Genomic DNA, 9,412 nt, shown 5'->3' with positions numbered 1-9,412 from the left:
TTGGACTCCGTTTGATATTCTGTTTCTTCGAAATACTGAGAAGGGCAAAAAACAGCAATTCTGGGTTGGGCCTCCGGTTAATAGGTTAGTCCCAAAAATAATATAAAAGTGGAAAATAAAGCCCAATATAGTCCAAAACAGTAGATAAAGTAGCATGGAGCAATCAAAAATTATAGATACGTTGGAGACGTATCACCCTCCACGGGGTCGTCCTGTTCATTCAGCCCTCCACGGGGTCCTGTTCATCCAGCCCCAACCGGCTCGATCGATTAGGGTCCTGTTCATCTAGTCATAACACCACGGGGTCCTGTTCATCAACCCCCACCAGGAACTATTCATCCAAACCCCCCTGCAACGCTCACTGTTCATCTAGAGAGCAGCATCGATTGGCTTTAGTTAGCAGCAGTAGCGAAGGAATCACTCGATCGGGTTTAGTTAACAGCCATCGATCGATCGCTCGGGTTCAATAACGCGTAGCCTGCAGTGCAATCGCTCGGGTTCAGTTAGAGCCCAACGCCTCGCTTGGGTTCAGTTAGAGCCCAACGCCTCGCACACACACGCGTACGTGTAAGAGAGAAACGCGCATCGCTCGGGCCCCGACCACCCACCGTAACCGGGAACTCCCCGAAATTTTCCTCGCCGTCGCTTATACCACGGTTTTTTCCGTCATGGATGCCCCAAAGAATGTCATGCAGCTGCGTCTCCAGCCCGCCCAGGACGAAAAGCCCATTTTCTGTCATGATTTTTTGTCATAGAAGTAGGAGCCCACCACATCTATGATGATGCCGGGTTTTGTCACAACTAGCAAAAGAGCCCGTGTGTTGCAACGGGAGAGAAAAATAACACACACTCTTAACCCAACAACCATCACTCAAGACCACAATAGGTCCATCTCCTTTCTTTTTGCGAGGCATCATATTTGTGTTGCCGCTTATCCTCCTTCTCACCCTCGCCGGTGATGGCCTCGGTGTTCATACAAAACAAAAAAATGTGTTTGAATATGTTTAATCCTAAGGCGTCTCTCTCTCCTATCTCTCCCTCCCTCCCTCTCTCCCTCCCTCTCTCTCTCTCTCTCTCTCTCTCTCTCGCTCTCGCGATGAGAAATCTGTTGTTTTCCCCTGCGAAATTTTTCAGAGGTATGCATGTATAGCTATCGATGTTTTCTTTTCCCTATATTGTTATAGTGGGGTGTTTATTTGCAATCCGGGTCACCGCCGGTATGAAAGGAAAACAGATCTTACGCTAGAAATTATAAGTTTGCTCCTAAAATGATATTTTAAAAATATTTAACAAGTAAAACTAACATCATATTTAGATTCCACATATTTTTCTAATAAAATTTCATATATAATATGTTAAAATCGTAGTTACGGTTTAAAAGATACGAATAATTTAGAAAATCATTTGTTTGACTTAAATATATTTCAAAATAATATTTAAAAATACTTAACAGGTAAAAATAATTTCATATTCATATTCTACATATTTTTCTAATCAAATTTCATATATAACATGTTCAAATCGGAGTTACAGTTTAAAAGATATGGATGATTTAGAAAAACATTATTTGACTTAAATATGATCCGCAGATGAATTACCTAAAACATCAGGGGGGGTTCGAAAAATGTAAAATAACGGTTCGGGTGTGACTTAAATTTGAACTGCGGGTTGATTTCAACAAAATACAGGGACTTATGTGTAAAATATGGAAAAATGATTCGTTTTAATTTAAAATGGAACTGCGGGTTGAATTCTTCGAAATAGAGGGACTTTTCTGAAAAATGCCATGACGGACGAAAGAAACCCAATTTGCTTTATTATTAGGTAAAGATTATCGTCATAGAAGTGTCATAAGTATGACAGAAAAATTTTTGCTCGGCCCAAAATGTCACGAATGTGTCTTTTTTTTGTAGTGAGGAGACTTGTATGTTGTTGATTTCTCTGCAGGACGATAGCCTGCCACATGTGTACTTGCAAAAGCTTCAGAAGGCTGGTTATGGCATCGATGACTTGGTCATGCTGGCATGAGGAACTTGCATACACTTGCGAAGAAAAAACATGTCATTGGCATCGAGGGTGTCAAATTCCTCAAAGATCATCTTTGTGGGGCATGTGAGGCTGGAAAGATCACCAGAGCCAAGCACCCCTCAAAGACTACCATGACCACCTCTCGTCCCTTTGAATTACTTCACATGGATCTCTTTGGCCCTACTCATTATGCCACATTCACTAATGTTGCATCTCTTTACGGATTTGTCATTGTTGATGATTATTCTCGTTATACATGGGTGCATATCATCACTTTCAAAACTGAAGTGCAGGAAGTCTTCAAACGCTTTTCCTCAAGAGCATCTACGTACTTCGTTGTGAAGATCAAGAATATCAGGAGTGATAATGGGACCGAGTTCAAGAATACTGGTCTTCATGACTATCTTGATGAACTTGGTATTACCCACGAGTTATCTGCCCCTTATACTCCTCAGTAGAATGGCGTTGTGGAGCACAAGAACCAGACTCTTGTTGAGATGGCTTGCACTATGCTTGATGAATACAAGACACCTCCTTGTTTCTGGCCTGATGCTATTGATACTACGTGCCACATCATCAACAGGGTATATCTTCACAAATTCGTCAAAAAGACCTCATATGAACTCCTCACTAACAAGAAACCTAATGTAAGTTATTTCAAAGTCTTCGGTGCTAAATGCTGGATTAGAGATCCTCATCACAATTCTAAATTTGCATCAAAAACACATGAGGGTTTTATGCTTGGTTACGGAAAGGACTTGCACACCTACAGAGTCTTCAACACCTATCACCACAAGGTTGCTAAAACTGTAGATGTGCGATTCGATGAAACTAACGGCTCACAAAGAGAGCACCTACCTCTTGTGCTAGATGAAATGTTCACATGAGGAATCCATCATGTTCAAGGCTACTGAGGATGTTATACCTACCAAAGAATCAACTGAAGAAGTCATTCCAGAACATGAAGAAAATCATGCTGGTGCAACTGAAGAAAATGGCCCTGAAGAAAATGTTGTGCCAAATCAAAGTCGTCAACCTGCTCATCCTCGTGTTGCAAATGAACTATAGATTGAGAGAATCATCAACGACATCAACGCACCAGGTCCTCTAACACGCTCAAAAGCTTTACATTTGTCTAACTTTTGTGGGCATTTTGCGTTTGTCTCTATCACAGAGCCCACCAAAGTTCATGAAGCATTTCCGGAGCCTGAGTGGATTCAAGCTATGCAAGAGCAATTACATCAATTCAAGCTCAATAATGTGTGGGAGCTTGTCAAGCAACCAGACCCATGCAAGCACAATATCATCAACACAAAATGGATCTACCGCAACAAGCAAGATGAAAATGGCCTTGTGGTGAGGAATAAGGCTTGTCTTGTAGCTCAAGGCTACACATAGGTTGAAGGAATTGATGTTGATGAAACTTTTACACTTCTTGCTAGACTTGAGGCTATTCGCATATTGCTTGCTTATGCTAACCATCATAATATAATCTTACATCAAATGGATGTGAAAAGTGCATTCCTCAATGGTAAGCTTGAGGAAAGTATATGTTGCTCAACCATCAGGTTTTGAGGATCCAAAACTTCAAGACCATGTATTCAGACTCAACAAGGCCCTCTATGGCCTCAAGCAAGCACCTCGGGCATTGTATGATACTGTGAAGGAATTCCTCATGAAGAAAGGCTTCAAACCCGATTCACTTGACCCAACCCTTTTCACCAAAACCTATGATGATGAATCATTCGTTTGCCAAATATAGTTGATGATATTATCTTTGGCTGTACTAACCAACGTTACAGTGACGAATTTGCCTATATGATGCATGAGGAATATCAAATTTCTATGATGGGAGAATTGAAATTCTTTTTAGGTCTTCAAATATGTCAACAACACAATGGCATGTTCATATCCCAGGAGAAATACCTCAAGGATGTGTTGAGGAAATTCGGCATGCAAGATTGCAAGGTCGTCAAAATCCCTATGCCCACAAATGGCCATCTATGCACCGATGAAAATGGTAAAGACTTTGATCGAAAGGTATACCGCTCCATGATTGGCTCTTTACTGTATCTATGTGCATCTAGGCCGGATATTATGCTTAGTGTTTGCATGTGTGTCCGATTTCAAGCTACACCGAAGAAATCACACCATAAGGCTATGAAAAATATTCTTTGATATCTAGCTCACACTCCAACACTTGGATTATGGTATCCCAAGGGCTCAGCTTTTGATCTCATTGGATATTCTGACTATGACTATGCTGGTGACCGGGTGGATCGCAAGTCAACATTAGGCACATATCATTTCCTTAGAGGATCATTGGTATGTTGGTCCTCGAAGAAGCAGAATTGTGTATCACTCTCTACTGCTGAAGCCGAGTACATTGCTGCTGGTTCTTGCTATTCTGAATTGCTATAGATGAAGCAAACCCTCAAGAACTATGGCATCAATGTGAAGAATGTGCCACTCTACTGCGACAATGAGAGTGTTATCAAGATTGCTCACAACCCAGTTCGGCACTCAAACACAAAGCACATCTAGATCCGTCATCATTTTCTTCGTGATCATGTGTTGAAGGGTGACATCTCCATCGACCACGTGAATACTGAAGATCAGCTAGCAGATATCTTCACAAAGCCCTTGGATGAGAAGAGATTTAGCAACTTGCGGTGTGAGCTAAATATCTTGGAATCTTCGAATGTCCTTTGAAAAGGACACACAGCCTAACACTTATGCAAAATTGATGACTTAGATGTGCAACACCCGAAGTAACGCTTTTCTTCACCAATGAAGACTAACCCTCTAAGTGTGAAGAAATTAATGAAGAATTTGATTCTAAGAACCATACAACAATTTTACGCTGTGTCTGAAATCATCATTATTATACTGTGGGCTACGCCACCAACCAAAGTTGTAAATCTTCAATTTGAGGTTTTGCAATTTCTTCAATTTTTGAAATTTTCAACTATGCAATTTCCTTAGTCTTTCCGACTGTGTTCTTCATTGATATATATATTTGAGTTTTTCATGTCCTCTACAACATTCACTTATTGCTAATTCTTCAAGTTGCTTTTCATCTAACTGAATGTGATCGGACCCTTTCCCCCTCTATGCTAAACTCAACCCAGTCTGTTCAAAAATTCTTCATGTGCGTTCTATTTGAAACCCGTTCAAAATCTTCATTGTGTCCTTGACAGCTGAAGAATTTGTGAATGAAACATTAAAATTTTCATATCTAATTTTTTGGCTTTTGCCACTCAAATCCTTCCGCATCCCATGACAGGATTAATCTCTTCACCCTTGTTCTTACACGATCTCCACCTCTTAGTACGTGGGTGACACATGTCGCTAGGATAGCAAGGGTCAGGGGCACGTTCGTCCAATTTCTTTGAACGAGCGGTTTTTCACCTCGGTTATAAATACTCCTCACCCTCCTTTGAGCTCATTTACTCCACTCGACCTCTCTCCCTCGCTTGAGCTCTCATACCTAGCACCGCCGCTACTCTCCATCGTCGCCCATGAGGAAGAGCTTCATTGCCTCCACCTCGTTGTCATCATACTCGTGCCAACCGCGGAAATCTTCACCTCCGCCGCCGCCGTAGCTGTCTTCTGCCGCCAAGTTAGGGCGTGGAAGATCTGAACGGACGAACTTCTCCATTTCACATCTCAGTTCATCGTGTTGTTCATCAAGGGTAAATAAAATCTACTTTTACTGGCCTTGTTGATTCTGATAATTTCCACAAAATCTTCAAAAGGTGTTTATTCTTCAACTTCCATATCCTTAAACACCAAAGTTGCTTCTGTTCTTGAGTTGTTTCCCTAAGATGTGTTTTTCTTCAAGATTCCTCAATTGTGTGGATTTTCAATCTATACAACTCTGGAACCTAAGATAAGAACTCTTAGTGAAATTCCTCAAGACTCCCCTGGTCAAATTCCTCAAACTTGATTCCTTTTAAAACAAAATTCTGAGAACACATATGACCTCTCCAAATTTTTTGCACCTATACTCTGTTCACGGGTACACATGTCTGCTGTTGAATCACTAGGTTCTCATCAACTTAATTCATTTGTAGCGTTCCTTGAAGAAAAATTGCATACCTCTTCAGAGACCTCAATTTTTCAAAATCATCAAGTGAAGAAAATGGCAGATGGTAAGCATCCTCAGAAGGGAGGAAAGAGGCCTGAAACAAACACTGCTTTTGAAACCCCTGATGAAATATATGAAGAATATTGCACTCCTGATGAAGCCAAGCATGGTAAGGAGAACAAAAATCAGTGCAAGGTGCACATTTAGCGGATTGAACGGAGATGGGCAAGAGAATGGAGGGAATATCATTATATCACTCACAAGTACATGAAGAAATTCATTGTCAATCCTCCATGCCAAGACCTCCATTGGCTCCAGACCAAGTTGCCGATCGCACAAGCATTAGAAGTGGTGAGGAATTTCCCAAGGAGTGGGCCAAGCGTCAAAGAAATTGGCCAAGGTAGAAAAAGAAGCAGTGAAGAAATTCAATGAAAATTCTGCTGCTGAGGCCTCTGCTGCTAAGGCCTCTGCTAGCAAGCCCAAGAAGGCAATGCCGAAGAAGTCTGCTGTAAAACCTTCTTCCTCAGCTGCAATGCCCTCATGGCCAAGCTCTTCAAAGCCCTCACGACCTATCCCTCAAGAAAAATACTCAACTGCACTTGCAAAGTCCTCAACACCTATGCATCTTGCCATGTGCCAATGGACAACTGGCATGTCAATTGCTACAGGAGCCTCTGCTAGTCCCTTAGCTCAGCCTGAGTCCTCAACAACTCCAATTTTGCTGAAGAAAAAGGTTGCTGCTAGTTTCAATTAGCTAAGATAGCATCCGCTATTGCGTCCACAATAGCACTAGCGCAATAGCATCCGCTATCGCTCAAATTAAATTTCATTACTTTTTGTTAACGATCTAGAATATACACAATAATCTAGTGTTTTTGTAATCTGCTACGCGGATATAGAGTCCACAGTATTGCCTGCTATCCACAATCTGCTACACGGACCCCAGTCCACTACCAGCCCGCTATCCGCTATTTAAAACCAGGGCCGCTGGATGCAGCACAAGGCCAAGTCCTCACAAGAAGCAGGTTTCCTTTGAAATTTCGTCAGGTGATGATGAAGCTGATGATGAACTTGTTGAGATCATCGAAGACCGCCAAGAAAGAGCCGCTAGTGCCAAAGGCAGTGCTGTGCCACTTTTGCTAGATCCGAAGAAGATCTTGGACTTCATTGATCTATGGCACAAGGATCCCAACACATCTCTGCCAGAACTGAATCTCACGCCTGGTGAAAGTCACATGCTGACAACCTTTACCACTGAAGAAAAATGGAAATTTGATAAGGCAAGGAAAGTGAAGAAATCTCAGTACAAGGAGGAACGATTTCTGAGGAAGAATGTTGTGAATATGTCTCCTGAAGAACTTGTCACACTTTAGACTGAAATCAAAGCTCTTAGTGATGAATTTGATGCATATCATGAAGATTGGCTATGTCAGGACCCCGACTCAATGCCACATCGATCTAGCATGTAACACCTCATATCACTTTGCGGCCTCACGCACGGTATTCCCACGGGTGTCGCCTTACCTTTGCCCGGGACCGTTTGCGTCTTTTGGCACACGTATATGATAGTGTCGCTAGCATCCATATGATAAGGAGCCCGGGCTGACATGGCTAGTCGTAAACCCAAAGTGGCCCAAACTTACAGGGACAGGCATCCATGACCCAACATCGAACGTGTCGGTCATCAGCGAGTGAATCCAGGCTGTAGCACTGGGCTAGCAGGACTCCGGTGAACCGGGCTGTAGCGGGCTAACAGGACTCCGGTATTCATCGCGTGACATTTCCCCGAAGGGACAGACACAGGAACGAAGAAGGACACATGCCGGCCAGCCTAAGTGTTCCGGAGCAGTAGCAAGCTACCATGGCTCAGTGGAAACACTAGGAGACATTTCCCGGTAAGAGAGGCTACTAAGGATAAACAACTAGATAGCCAGATCCCACACATACCAAGCATTTCAATAACATACACACAATATGCTTGATATGTGCAAATACAACATGGCATCACAACATGACTCTACGACTCAAGTATTTATTCATTAGGCTCCGAGGAGCGAGATATTACAAACATGGGTCTCATGACCCAATAATCAGAGCATACAAATCAAAGCACAAGCGGAAGCTATCATGTCTGGGTACAGACATCTATAACTGAAAAGGGCTGAGAAGCCTGACTATCTACCAGATCCTGCCGGGGCACAAGATCGTAGCTGAGGTAACAAGCTAAACGTCGAAGTCCACGCGAAACTACTAGTGAGACCGAAGTCTCTCTGCAAAAACATAAAATAGGCAAACGTGAGTACAAATGTACCCAGCAAGACTTACATCAGAACTAACTACATATGCATCATTATCAACAAAGGGGATGGTGGGGTTTAACTGCAGCAAGCCAGCTTTGACTCGGTGGCTATCCTGAACTACGACTGCAATGTAACTCTTTTGAGGTGGCGCACACGAGTCCACATATTCCCCATATCAATACACCACTATGGATCCGCTCCCGTCTCCCTACGAGAACGCCATCCATAGCACTCACGCTTATCTTGCGTATTTTAGAGTATCCACTTTCACTTGTCTATGAACTGATATAAGCAACCCAGAAGTCCTTTACCGCGGACACGGCTATTCGAATAGATGATGTTAACCCTGCAGGGGTGTACTTCTTCATACATGTTTCCACCACTTAGCGTCTGCACACGACATGTGCTCGGCAGACTTCAAGCGAAAGCCGACGTGGGTGTAGACCACGACCTACCTAAACACTCAAGTCTCTAGTCCAGGTTTATCGCCTATTCGGGTTCCATCCATGAGGAGATCCGGCCGGAGTTTCGCTCACAGCCCCAAACGATGTGAACAGGGTTCCGTGACACCAAACGGGCGCCCGGTTTACCCGGCCACAGCCCACCGCATCACAGCCCACCCCTACGGTCAGCGCTGTCCACGGCCTCCAGCATACTACAAACACCAGAAACTACTTGCAACTCCTGGACAGAGGACTAGGGTGATTAAGAAGTCGAGCGGGGTCATATTTCAGGGCCCAATGTATGGTAGTAGCTGAGTCATGGATCACAAACACAGAACTCAGTTCCTAAGGACGGCTGCAATGAGACAACCCACCATGTACTCCTACATGGCCTCTCACCGCTACCTTTACCAAATCGTGTTCACACACTTAGCTCACACACAGTAGGACATGTTCACACACCTCTGATTCATCCCAGATGAATCAGACCTGACTCAACTCTAAGCAGTAGCAGGCATGACAAACAAGCATGAATGAGTAGGCACATCAGG

This window comes from Triticum dicoccoides, chromosome 6B (genome assembly GCF_002162155.2).
Source record: "Triticum dicoccoides isolate Atlit2015 ecotype Zavitan chromosome 6B, WEW_v2.0, whole genome shotgun sequence".
NCBI lineage: Eukaryota > Viridiplantae > Streptophyta > Magnoliopsida > Poales > Poaceae > Triticum > Triticum dicoccoides.
Note: the sequence above shows the minus strand (reverse complement) of the source record.